This window comes from Balaenoptera acutorostrata, chromosome 2 (assembly GCF_949987535.1).
Source record: "Balaenoptera acutorostrata chromosome 2, mBalAcu1.1, whole genome shotgun sequence".
NCBI classification, from domain to species: Eukaryota; Metazoa; Chordata; class Mammalia; order Artiodactyla; family Balaenopteridae; genus Balaenoptera; species Balaenoptera acutorostrata.
This window is the reverse complement of record NC_080065.1, coordinates 46778474-46792872: the sequence shown is the minus strand read 5'-3', so window position 1 is coordinate 46792872 and position 14399 is coordinate 46778474. Positions and strand designations below refer to the sequence as shown.

At 39.5% G+C, this 14399-nt stretch overlaps 1 pseudogene; it reads right to left on the bottom strand.

Annotated features, from left to right (window-relative positions):
- Positions 1 to 2442: 2442 nt before the first annotated feature.
- On the bottom strand, positions 2443 to 6130 carry LOC103000992 (E3 ubiquitin-protein ligase RNFT1-like; annotated as a pseudogene).
- Positions 6131 to 14399: the final 8269 nt, after the last annotated feature.

Below are 14399 nucleotides of genomic sequence, written 5' to 3'. Positions count from 1 at the left end.
GTGGGTAGGTAAGTCATGTCGCATTACTCAAGGCCTCACTAGGTCCTAGTGGCTCTCTTTCCAATTTCCCTCCATCCCTCATTGTCCCTGGAAGCTCCATGATCTGCTCCCTCTGTTAGCCAAACTAACCCAGGTCCTCTTAGTTCCTACCTCTACCCTTCCACCAAAGACCCACAGAACAAAGTGTCCTCTATTTAACAAGACCCAGGCTCCTTAGAAGAAAGCTAGAAATATAAATAACAACAACAGCAACACCAATTCATCTGCATGTATTTACTAGTGGATTGAGATCAAGTCTGAGTCTCTGCCTCCATCGAAAGGCAGCACAATGTTTTAGAAAAGGAGCTGAATTTAGAGTCTGCCCCTTGGTGTTAGAGCCAGCAGCACCCTTCACTAGCCATGTGGAAAAGCCAGCAATCCATTTCAAGCCTCAGTTCATCATCTGAAGAGTGAAGATGTTACTAATGTTTTGAATCATTATGCTGATCCGAGGAAATAGTTTATGCAATGTACTCTGAAACATTAGAGCAGTGGTGCCCAGAACATTTTCAGCTTTTCCAGACTGAGGAGTGCTGCTGGCATTTAGGGATACTGGGTGTCCTGCATTGTGAGGAGAGTCTATATAACACAGAACTACTGCATTACCATAGCATGCCCATGGAGAAACACTGTATCTGAGCACAGTGTGAAGGAAAAGTATGTGACCTCTGAACTTCTGCCTTTCACACAAAATGCAGATGGATTGATACATAGTGCAGATGATTCTTTAAAAAATTTTCCTCATTCTGGGTTATTTTAGCCCAATCTCTGTTCTAAGGTGATAGTTTCTCTGGTACCCAATAATACCGCCAACATTTTAATTACAATCTTGAGCTTTCTTCTATAAGGAGTGCTTCCACTTAAGATGTCTTTGTTTAATCTTTCAATTGAAACTATATTATACCCTCCAGAAGACAAAAAGAAGGAGGAAAAATTATGGAATAGAGGACAGGGGAATTTTCCACATGGTGAATGTACAAGGAAGCAGGTGATGCATGCATTGATCAGCTATTGATGCCAAGTAGTTGTCTTTTTTTGTGTGTGTAATAGTCAGGGTGGTCCATGCCACTATACAAAAAAGATCATTTGTTAGAAAATATAATTTGATAATTTTATTCTATATTACATTAGAAAGTTAGCTCCAAAACAGAACCCAAGACTATGAAAATTAAATAAACTACTAGAAATCCTTCAAGCTTTTCTCAGGGATGAACTGAATAATTTTTTTTTGCCTATTGTTAAATATCTGAAACATAAGAAAGACATAAAGAATAATAGAGTGAACTTCCATGTCCTTACAATCCAGCTTAAAAATTGAACTTTATCAATAAAATTAAAACCTTCTGAACTGTGTTTCCAAACTACTGTACATCGTCCCCTCACCCCCTCAGGTTACTAGCCATCTATTTAGTAGTTATATTTCCAGTGCTCTTCCTATATATATAAATATCTCTAAACAATAACAGTACAGTTTACCTGCTTTAATAATATACATGAATAGTATCATCCTTTAAGAAAACTTTCGCAATTGCTCAGCTTTAAGTTTATGGAAGTCATCTAACAAATGATTAAAATTTCCTTTTTTGGACATGGACCTAAAATAAATGAAATGAATATTTGATGAAAAATATTTTGGCATAAGGTTGTCATAAACTGTGATTTTTTTTAATAAATTTATTTATTTATTTAAAAAAAAAAAGATCATGAACATTAAAGCTGATGGCAGGATTGTATGTATGATGTTCACAAACAAAAAGGAATTTATATCATCTGTTCTCAATGACTGCTAATCATACTATACAGAAAAATACAATATTAAAATATTTCATCCTCAATGAATTAATCTTCCTTAGAAAATCTGATTGTTACAGGTAAAATATAGCATTTAGAACTTCCATTTAAAAATACAAATTTTGTAAAAATTTTTAGAATTTTTGGAATAGGAATTATAAAAGTCAAATAGGAATGATAAAGAAAATTCTACTTTCAGGTAAAGCGTGTCAAAGTTTTATGAAAAATATTCTTTATTGTGAAAATAATGAAAGGAAAGAATACCTGAATTTCTCTAAAACTGCTAGTTCTAGTTATGCAATTGTCATTTTGGTAGTATTAACAAGAGAACACATTTACAATTTAACTGCAGTCATCTGTCAAATAGGATAGTATAAATGTTGCATATGCATTAGGTTGAACACTACTTATGTATATTTTAAAATATAGGGTTCTTTCATTTAATCTTTTGATAATTTGGACTACACACTTAAGTCTTATTATAATACTCTATAACAATTTGGAAACATTTTCCTTAACTTCTGGCCCTGAAATCCATTCTAACGCCTTTATCAATAGTCACTGTAAGCAAATGAAATTAGTATTTTTTGGCCTTAATATGAAGTTCAAAACTTAATATATTTGAAGGTGTGATGAAGTGACACCATCTTTCCATTTGTTTATATGGTCTGAAATCACAGTTCTGCACAGTGGACAGTTTTCTCTCTTCACAAAATATATGTTGACAGATGAGAATTGGCTTTTGAAATTCAGCCTGACATACTGAACAAATATCATTCACATCTGAACACTGTCTCTTACTGGCAGCCACTTCGTAGCTTGGTAGTGTAAAAAATATTGGCAAATATTAACAAATTGAAGGAGAAAAACCATATGATCATCTCAATAGATGCAGAGAAAGCTTTCGACAAAATTCAGCACCCATTTATGATAAAAACCCTCCAGAAAGTAGGCATAGAGAGAACTAACCTCAACATGATAAAGGCCATATATGACAAACCCACAGCCAACATCGTCGTCACTGGTGAAAAACTGAAACCATTTCCACTAAGATCAGGAACAAGACAGGGTTGCCCACTCTCACCAGTATCATTCAACATAGTTTTGGAAGTCTTAGCCACAGCAATCAGAGAAGAAAAAGAAATAAAAGGAATCCAAATTGGAAAAGAAGAAGTAAAGCTGTCACTGTTTGCAGATGACATGATACTATACATAGAGAATCCTAAAGATGCTACCAGAAAACTCCTAGAGCTAATCAATGAATCTGGTAAAGTAGCAGGATGCAAAATTAATGCACAGAAATCCCTTGCATTCCCATACACTAATGATGAAAAATCAAGTGAAATTAAGTGAAATCAAGTGAAAAGTGAAGTTAAGAAAACACTCCCATTTACCATTGCAACAAAAAGAATAAAATACCTAGGAATAAACCTACCAAAGGAGACAAAAGACCTGTATGAAGAAAATTATAAGACACTGATGAAAGAAATTAAAGATGATACAAATAGATGGAGAGATTTACCATGTTCTTGGATTGGAAGAATCAACATTGTGAAAATGACTATACTACCCAAAGCAATCTACAGATTCGATGCAATCCCTATCAAATTACCAATGGCATTTTTCACAGAATTAGAACAAAAAATTTCACAATTTGTATGGAAACACAAAAGACCCTGAATAGCCAAAGCAATCTTGAGAAAGAAAAGCAGAGCTGGGGGAATCAGGCTCCCTGACTTCAGACTATACTACAAAGCTACAGTAATCAAGACAGTATGGTACTGGCACAAAAACAGAAATATAGGTCAATGGAACAGGATAGAAAGCCCAGAGATAAACCCATGCACCTATGGTCAACTAATCTATGACAAAAGAGGCAAGGATATACAATGGAGAAAAGACAGTCTCTTCAATAAGTGGTGCTGGGAAAACTGGACAGCTACATATAAAAAAATGAAATTAGAACACTCCCTCACACCATACACAAAAGTAAACTCAAAATGGATTAAAGACCTAAATGTAAGGCCAGACACTACAAAACTCTTAGAGGAAAACATAGGCAGAACACTCTATGACATAAATCACAGCAAGATCCTTTTTAACCCACCTCCTAGAGATATGGAAATAAAAACAAAAATAAACAAATGGGACCTAATGAAACTTAAAAGCTTTTGCACAGCAAGGGAAACCATAAACAAGACAAAAAGACAACCCTCAGAATGGGAGAAAATATTTGCAAATGAAGCAACTGACAAAGGATTAATCTCCAAAATTTACAAGCAGCTCATGCAGCTCAATATCAAAAAACAAACAACCCAATCAAAAAATGGGCAGTAGACCTAAATAGACATTTCTCCAAAGAAGACATACAGATGGGCAAGAAGCACATGAAAAGCTGCTCAACATCACTAATTATTAGAGACATGCAAATCAAAACTACAATGAGGTATCACCTCACACCAGTTAGAATGGGCATCATCAGAAAATCTACAAACAACAAATGCTGGAGAGAGTGTGGAGAAAAAGGAACACTCTTGTACTGTTGGTGGGAATGTAAATTGATACAGCCACTATGGAGAACAGTATGGAGGTTCCTTAAAAAACTAAAAATAGAATTACCATATGACCCAGCAATCCCACTACTGGGCATATACCCAGAGAAAACCGTAATTCAAAAAGACACATGCATCCCAATGTTCATTGCAACACTACTTAACAATAGCCAGGTCATGGAAGCAACCTAGGTGTCCATGGACAGATGAATGGATAAGGAAGATGTGGCACATATATACAATGGAATATTACTCAGCCATAAAAAAGAACAAAATTGGGTTATTTGTAGAGACGTGGATGGATCTAAAGACTGTGATACAGAGTGAAGTAAGTAAGTCAGAAAGAGAAAAACAAATGTCTTATATTAACGCATATATGTGGAACCTAGAAAAATAATACAGATGAACCGGTTTGCAGGACAGAGATAGAGACACAGATGTAGAGAACAAACGTATGGACACCAAGGGGGGGGAAGTGGCGGGGGAGGGGGTGGTGGTGGGATGAATTGGGGGAATGGGATTGGCATGTGTACACTAATATGTATAAAATGGATAACTAATAAGAACCTGCTGTATAAAATAATAAAATTCAAAAATTCAAAAAACAAATATTGGCAAAACCCTGTCTGAAAGTTTTTAGGTGTGCAAAAATGTCTAGAACTTTTAGTATGAGGTAGAGTAAAGCCAGCAATATCCCAAGAATCCATCTAGTTACATTACCAAACTCCCCATAGCTTATAAGGTAACGAAACCAAACTGGTATGGGAACAAAAGTTTGGTAATACTGACATAATTCTTCTAAAATCATATACCAGTAACGCTTAGATTTAAAAGGCATGATTTATCACAGGATATTGAATATAGTTCCCTGTGCTATGCACGGAAAAGAATATTAAAAAAGAATGTCTATATGTGTATAACTGAGTCACTTTGCTGTACATCAGAGATGGGCACAGCATTGTAAATCAACTATACCTACATTTTAAAAATTAAAAAAATTAAATCAAATGAAAGGCATGATGAAAGAAGGCACCAGTAAAATAGGCATTTTAAGCCCATGAAGAGGAATTTCAGAATGAAGTCTGTAATTCCAGCAATTGAAGTACTTCCCAGAAGCTCGAATGGGGTCTAGAGCAGGCTTTTTAAAAATTAAGCTATAATAAAGTGACTGAGAATAAAAGGTGTAATATGAAAGAATGGAAGATCCTGCTATGAATACCAGTAACCAAGCACACTGAATCTCTGAGCACCTCTCTCTTAGAAAAACCTGATTTAAAATGCTTTTGGTTGCATGTATAAAAGTTGTAAGTAGCCCAATTCCAAGAGCAACTCCTGTTGTATGCTGTATAACAAGTTTAACACCCAGAATCAAAATAAATAGAAGACTTTTTTGCAACCCCTTGAAGAGATATTGGAATTCTGAGAAGGAGCTACTACCATGATCTCCAGATTCCGTGTCAGTATCATCAGGCTGCCTTGCTTCATGGTGGAGGTGACTCTGTAGCGACTATGTACACGTTCCTGGGTACAGCTCTGGACACCTGACCTTATATTTCTGGAGCTTGGGTTTCCAGCACATTCTTTAGGTATGGAGTTCATCTGGATATGAACATCTCCAGAATCAAAACAGGAGGCTTCTCCTATCAATCTTGTTTGGACACATGGGAGGCTAAGGCATCCTCACTGCCTGCAGCTCCTGAAGGACTGTGCAGTTGGCAACCGTTGGCTTGCATGACCCTTGAATACTTTTCTGTGATCCAGATTTCTTTGCTTCAGGGTTCTGTCTCCTCTCATGACATTGAGTGGACCGAGGCCCAGGTATCGACTGCAGGAACAGCGGGAGATGCCGCCTCGAGGCCTTCAGTCAGGGCCATCACCTTCAAACCCCACGACCAACAACTCCAGCCCTGCTTGACAGCCCAAATAGTTGTCTTTCCAATGTCAGTATAACCCAGTATAAATAACTGTTGAGCTAAAGGAAGTACAAATTTCAAGTACCTTTCCCATCCCTCTCCCTCAGATTTTGATAAGCAAGGTAGACATAAATAGGGCCCAGACCCCCAGACGCCCACGAGCAACACAATTCTGATCCCCTGGCTCTCCTGCCCCTGGTGTTACTGAGAGGCCTAACATTTATAGACGAGACTCCTGATTTGCTGTTCTGGTCCCTCACCTGCACTCCCCCCTGTATCCTCAGGCATAGACCTGTGACTGCTGCTCCTGCCATGGAGGTGGTCCACATGAGGTAGGGCAGGGAGGATGGGGATATATTGCCCTTGGGTCAAAATCTAGATGAAAATTTGCATTCCTCTCACTGACTCTGCATTCCGAGGATTTAATGAGCTGTTTTGAAAGATGCTTGATGAAGTGATATTTTCACATAGATATTTTACTATTTATATAAGGAGAAAAAAAACTGGCCTCTGTGGGCTTCAAGAGGAGCATGCTTCAAATGACAGTGGGAGGGCCTAGCTGGCTGGGAAGATACAGGATCTGTAAGCCAGTTGTGATTCTATCTCCAGTCAACAGGGTGAACCACAAGTTTTGTTCTTAGATCACATCTCTGATTACTTTGACAGCATCACTTCTCCCTCTGAAATCTTTAGTGACTCTGTATGCTGATAGAAATATTCCAATTTCCTTAGCCTTTAATCCAATCTTTCCTTAATTTGAGTCCAACCCGCTTCTCTAGTCTTCTTTTAGCTCACTTCACAAATCTTACACCTCAGGTCCCTTCAAAAACAAAAAAATAAATAAACAAAGGAACTTGTCCTTCCCTGAAAACAGGCTCTCCAGCTAGTTCAGCTGCTAATTAATGAGCAGTATGACCCTGGCTAATCATTAACATCTCCAAGTCCCAGCAGCCTAGCTTGTAAAATCCGGGGGCAAGGCCTGGGCTGATGAATTTGTCACAAGTTGCCCAGGTGGATCTAACACACATCAAAGTTTGTGAACATCTGGACCTAAAACTTCCTCCACTCTGATTTTCCCACGAATTAACCATGCACTGCAATTCTCTGCCTCTGTGTGTTTGCTTAATAAAGTACCTTTTCCTGGAATGTTTCGCTTTCCCTCTAATTAACCCCAGTATACCTGTGTGTACATGTACGTGCACACACACACACACACACACACACACACACACACTCACACACAATCAAGGTCCCTCAGGATGAAGTCCAACACCACCCCCTCCAAAAAGTCTTGCCTGCGGGCTAAGCTTGCCTTCCTGTGCTCATTCCTCAAACACCTCTACCACAATCAGTCTTAGTTCTCAGTGGGTTTTGTTTAACGTACCACTGGTGGACTGTAAACTTCCTGAGCATAAATATTCCTTCCTGTTCATTCCTCATATTCCATATTATTCATGGGAATAGCTCACGAGAGTAGGTTGAACTGAGTTGACTTGACATGAATCCATTGAGAGACATCTTAGTGAAGGTGACTTGCTGGAGGGTCTTGGGAAGGTTGCTGGTTAGGGTGGAGGTCGTGTGTCTCTCTGGCTATCGTGAAAACTTGACCAGTCACACATTCCCTGTCTCTATCCACATGTGATTGTGGACTCAAAGCAATAAGAAAAGCACAGCTGTTTTTTGTCAAAATCAGATGATTTTTATATCTGTAATCTTGCAGCCAGAGCGGTTGAGCCGATATATTTAATGACTCACTCTATACAGACGAAAGTTTGTTCTTGAGAAATGAGGAGGGGGAACCATTAATCTTTTCTAAAATAAACAGAGTCGTAATGACTCTTTAATCTGAAGAGTAGAGATCCTGAGCTGGAACGCAGCACCCAAGGACCCGCCAAGTTCCGTGAGAGTGAGGAGCGCCCAGATAATAAATGATTGTGGGATCCTTTTCCTTGTGGTCTCTGAGGGACGTTCACAGTATCACCAGATTTTAAAGGTGCTTTATCAAAGTAACTGCCCCAGCTTCATGAGAAAGAAAAGCTTGTCATCATCTAAGGCCTTTGGGGGACTTGCTTTTCTAAGCTTGCTTCTAAGCTTTGGGGTGCCCACTGGGTCAGCATTTTGCTTTGGGTTGCCTACCCCTGTGTCATATCCATGCCCCTCCTACCCCAGCACCCCCATCCACAAGTTCCTGCTTCTCCCTGAGGCATGGGGGAGAGAGGCTCTGTCCTCTGCTTTCCTAGTACTCACTTATTCCCTAATCCCTGAAATCTGGCCAACGTCCCCCTCGAGGTCATGAAGCATTGGCTTTCTTTGCTGCCAACCAGGCTCAACAGTCTCTTTCTGACATCCTGCTTGACTTCTCAAGGGCATGTCAGACTTCTGGACTCCCTTTGCTGCCTTGGCTTCCAACCCGATTCGCCTCTGTTTCTCTTCTCTAACATTCTCTGATGGCTCTTTCTTGCCTGTCACTTAAATATTGGCATCCCCACACTTCTTTCTCAGGTCAGCCTCTTTTCTCCCTCTACATTCTCCTTCTTTCTTTTTTTCTTTTAATTGAAATATAGTTGATTTACAATATTGTGTTAGTTTTAGGTGTACAGCCTAGTTATTCAGTATTTTTGCAGATTATATTCCATTAAGGTTATTACAAGATAATGGGTATAATTCCCTGTGCTGTATAGTATATCCTTGTTGCTTATCTATTTTATATATAGTAGTTTGTATCTGTTAATCCCATACCCCTGATTTGTCCCTCCAGCCTTCTCTCCCCGCTTTGGTAACCGCAAATTTGTTTTCTATATCTGTGAGTCTGTTTCTGTTTTGTATGTACATTCATTTGTATTATTTTTTAGATTCCACATATAAGTGATAACATACAGTATTTGTCTTTCTCTGTCTGACTTATTTCACTGAGCATAATGCCCTCTAGGTCCATTCACTTTGCTGCAAATGGCAATATTTCATTCTTTTTTATGGCTGAGCAATATTCCATTGTGTGTGTGTGTGTGTGTGTGTGTGTGTGCGTGCGTGCACGCATGCCTGTGTGTCACATCTTCTTAATGGAATCATCTGTTGATGGGCACTTAGGTTGTTTCCATGTCCTGGCTATTGTAAATAGTGCTGCGATGAACATTGGGGCATATGTATCTTTTTGAATAAGAGTTATTGCTGGGTCATATGGTAGTTCTATTTTTAGTTTTTTAAGGAATCTCTATGCTGTTTTCCATGCACCAATGTGCATTCCCACCAATGGTGTAGGAGGGTTCCCTTTTCCCCAAACACCTCCAATATTTGTTGTTTGTAGATTTTTCTGATGATGACGATTCTGACAGGTGTGAGGTGATACCTCATTGTGGGTTTGATGTGAATTTCTCTAATAATTGGCGATGTTGAACATTTTTCATGTGCCTGTTAGCCATTTGTATGTCTTCTTTAGATAAAATATCTATTCAAGATAATGTCGTTTATTTTCACAGAACCTCGATGCTAAGGGTTCTCAAACCTCAACCCTCTCCCAAGCTACAGGCTCATTTTTTGAATGCCCTGATGGACATCATTTGGACATTCTACTGGTATTTCACACTGACCATTTCCAAATCGAACGGATTATCTCTGATCCACTCCCACCCACCTACCCCTCTTCAAATAGTCTCCAGTGCATATTTTCCATTTTCTCTATTTCCTATAGTAGCACCACAGTCATCCCAGTAACCTTGTACTCTAAACCCTGGAACGTGTGTGACTCCCAACCTCTTTTCCATTCCTTTCTCTGACATGTCACTGTTTACCAAATTCTTAGAGTTCAGTCCTATAGATTCTGTATCTGAATTGTTTCTAATAAGACTCTTTTCCTTTCCATATCCACAGCTATAATTCAAGCTCTCACTATGTTTGTCTCACAGTAGCCTATTACTGGCGATCCTACTTCAAATGCTGCTCAAGTTAAAAAACCCTTGACATCAAGACTCAGGGGAGCTTCCCTGGTTGGCAACCTTTCACATGTGTTGTCATACATAATTGCTGGGAAATGAAGTGCATCCCCATGCAACTCCACTGGGAGGGGAGAACTGGAAGCTTGTACATGGTTTCTCCTGGACTTCTTCCCATGCACCTTTCTCTATGCTGATTTTAATCTGTATCCTTTCACTTTAATAAACCGTAACTGTGAGCATCTGAGGGTAGTCTTGGGCATCTCCAGTACAACACATCATTCACAATCTTCAAAACTTTAACTTATAAATTGCTAGTGACTACTTCACAACTGGTTACAACCCACCAGCAAGTCCTAACACACGGGTTGTACTTTGTGAGGGGAGAGACTATGTCTTTCTATCTTTTCATCCCCTAATGATTCCATGAACACAAAGCATCCTTCTTATTTTGATTTTGCCTCCCATGTAAGTCTGTCTTTAAAAAAAAAAAAAATGAACTGATTTTAGGGACTTTCAAGAAGTCTGGTCCCTGATTTAAGGATGTCTCCTGATAAATCAGTAAGATGACTTCTGATTATGACTCGGGTTACCATAAAGCTTGTCACAGGGAGAAAATTCTCTGGAACAGACCAAAGAAAGCTTTCCTGACCATATGATGGCTATATATTTTATTTAATTAATTTTTTTACATTCTTGAGTCTCATGCAAACTAATGTTTATTTTTATTGATGTGGGTAACTCTAATCACCTGATCACCAGGCACTGCCAATAATGAGATTCTGAGTCCTTGAGTGAGGAGTGGACCCTCCCATGAAGCCACCTAATTGAGGGCCTGTAATGTGAGGACATGTCTGGCTCCAGTGGGCCCTTCCTTAGACTACAGCACCACTATTCCCATCTCTGTCACGTCTCTCAATTTGTGTATAACTCATGTCTCTTTCAAAAATAAGATGTAATCTTGAAACAAGTGAGTTGTGCTTCGTGGTTCTGGTCTCCACGTTCAGATGACTCTGAAAGAATTGTACTTATTTATTCAACAAATCTGGTTTACCCCAGATCTCTACAGCTGGATAAAAAGACAATATGAGAGTTTTTCCTTGTAATATTGTGCCTGGCCAACTATTCACCTGGTACTAGAAAATTGATCTTTTTCTAACTCTAGCAATTCTGTGTCTTCTAGGGATCGCTTCTCAAACTTTAATGTGCATATGAGTCACTTGGAGATCTTTGTTAAAATTCAGGTTCTGATTCAGCAGGTTTGGGCTGGAGCATGAGATTTTGCATTTTTTAAAGTCCTCAAGTGATGCTAATACTGCTGGTGAAGCACATTTTGAGTGCCTGGCGTAAAGCAAGGCTCTGGGGAACAAACATAGGTAGACCAGGTGGTCACTTACACACTGGGATTGAAGGGGCAGAAATTAAGATTCTCAGTCCTCTGCAAAGTATCCATCCCACAACCTGTCATTCTACCATCATGGTTTTATGCCTTTGTCCCTATGAAATTTTTCTGGTCCCAGGAATCCTATGTTAAAATGTAAATTCTCTTCGATGAAAACATACCTTAAATCCAGCTAATACCTTAGCAGGGATCCCCTGCAGCCAGCTGGAAACAAAGATAGCAGTTGGGCCATGAGGAAGGTTACAGCATGACCTTGCAGCACTTCAGAAAGGGATGCTGTTCAAAAGGAAGGAATAGCAGATAGGAATGCTTTTAGTTGCAAGTAACAGAAAACCCAATTAAGGGTGATTTAAGCAATACAGACATTTACTCATCTCACCTAATGAAAAGTTTAGCAGTTCAGGGCTCTATCATATCATCAAGAATCCAGGTTCCTTCTGTCTTCTAACACCCAGTTTCTCCATCTTTGGTTATCAACTTTTAATTCTTGTGTTTATTGCCTCATGACCCCAGAATGGCTGCTGCAGTTTCAGGCATTACTTTGAAAATGGAAGGAGAGGAAAAGAGCTTTGCAAGCTACATCTGTGACTTTTACTAGGAAAGCAAAATTCTTAGCAGAAGCTTCAAGCCTTCCTTTAAAGCAATCACGGGCAAAGGGGAACGGGATTGCCCTGGGCTTCGAGTAAGACACACTCCCCTGAGGTTAGGAGAGGGGCCTACCCTTCCCAATAACAAGGCACATCCACCTATTACAAAATCAGGGAGTGAAATGTGGGGCAAATGGCACTATTAACAGTGCCTGCCCAGGGAAGAAACCAGTTCATACTTGTAAGGGAGGCAGCAGAACACCAAAGCCTAATCTCACCAGTGCCTCAATCTGAGCTGGGTCCAGCCCTACCACACACCTCCTATATCTCCCCAGGACTTCTTCTCTTTAGAGCAGGAACACTGGTTTGACCTTTACTTCGAGTTCAAAAGGCTGTGTTGGAGACAGAACGTATGGTGGGTACTTGGTTAATATTTGCTGATTGATCAAAACAGGAATGTTAAAAGAGAGATTTGAGGTGTGAAAGAGAGAGACATGGAAAAAGATGTTCAGAAGTAATGGGTCTAGCTCTTTGATTAAAACAAAGCTTCTAATAAAAAACTTTATCTTATTTAAACCTCAAAATAATCCTGTGAGGTAAGGATTATTTTCTACATCTTACAGATTAGAGCTCAGAAAAAAAAACTTGCCCAAAGTCACGTATTTTCTAACTGGAAGATTTGGGATTCCAGTGAGCTCTCTGATTCCAGTTCTCTGTATCCTCACACCATTACTTATACATTCAGGAGAGGGACTTGCTGAGAACAGTCATCTTGTGAGTTTTATACACTTGTTCAAAGGGCTCTGCTTTGCTGAAAAAGTCTTTACATCCCCTTCTTTGGAATTGCCTTTGAGCCCACTTACTGGCCGCATACATATGTGCATGTGCACACACACACACGCACACACATACAGAGAGAGAGAGAGAGAGAGAGAGAGAGAGAGAGAGAAGGCTGTGTTACTTTAAGGCAGTTACATCTCAAAGCCATGAAGTTACAGATCTACATTATCAAGCATACAGCTCTAACTTGGAACACATCTTACTTTTCCCCTTTACCTCTCCCTCTGCTCCACCAGCCATTGTTATCATCTGCCTCTTTCAAAATTATTACAGGCTTATTGAGAAAACTTTAGAACAGAAGCAAAAATTCCCTCTAGGGCTACATTAAAATGTTCAGCATTGTGTTTGCCTTCTTCAATTTTCTAGTAATTTTCCTACATTAGATCTCTATTCGCTCCAGATACAAAAAGCTTTCCACTATTTCATTGGGTATATTTTCTGATGGGAATCCAGCTCAGGCAATTACAGGATTCTAGTGGAGGGCATCTCATTTGGGCCAGCTTGTCTACCGATTTGTTTCTGCCTCCATTGATTAAATTTCTTTTGAGATGCCTGCAGCAATTAGGCATTCAGACCCTTGAGGCAAGGATCGGTGCGAGGACCCCCAACAGAAACAGATGTCTGGGAAACATATCCTATTCTTTTAACTTCGGGCTCCTTGGTTCTGCCTGGTGGGGAAATTACTTGGCTTCTGTTAGTACCGTTGGTCTTCCTCAGCCTGCATATACCTGGGCTGGGCTGTCTGTCCCCTTTTCTGAGCTACAGCAAGTATTTGGATAGAATGAGAATGTCCCATTCCTTGGCACAGTTCTCATAAACACTCATATACATCATCAAGTCGACATGCTAGATTTGCACAGCCTTTTCAGGAGAAATAAAAAATAGATAAGGTCTTTTCTAAAGTGCTCAGTTATGGCAAAAGGAAAAAGGGAAAGATGGGTATAAGTGTGTGGAGAGAGGAAGGAAACCAATTCTCACTATGTGCTGGGAACAGGCCTAGGCATTTTGGTATATGTTATGTCTTTCCATCCTCACAAGCCCGGGAAGTAAGTATTATTTTTCATATTTTGCAGATGGGGATATTGAGGCTCAGAGAGGCTAAGAAAATTGGCAAGGTCACACAGCTTATAAATGGAAAATCTGGGATTTGAATAGTCTCTCTGAGTCCATAGCCTCTTTCCATAACAGTTTGATGTTTTGAACACCTAGGACACTGTTTTGGAAAAGGCCTGGAAAATAGAGAGACTCTGTCCTCCTCCTTCTGCTGTAGATTCCAAATTATCTCAGTGTCTCCAGCAATAACATACAGATGATGACCACTGGAGTAAAACCACTGTCCCAACATG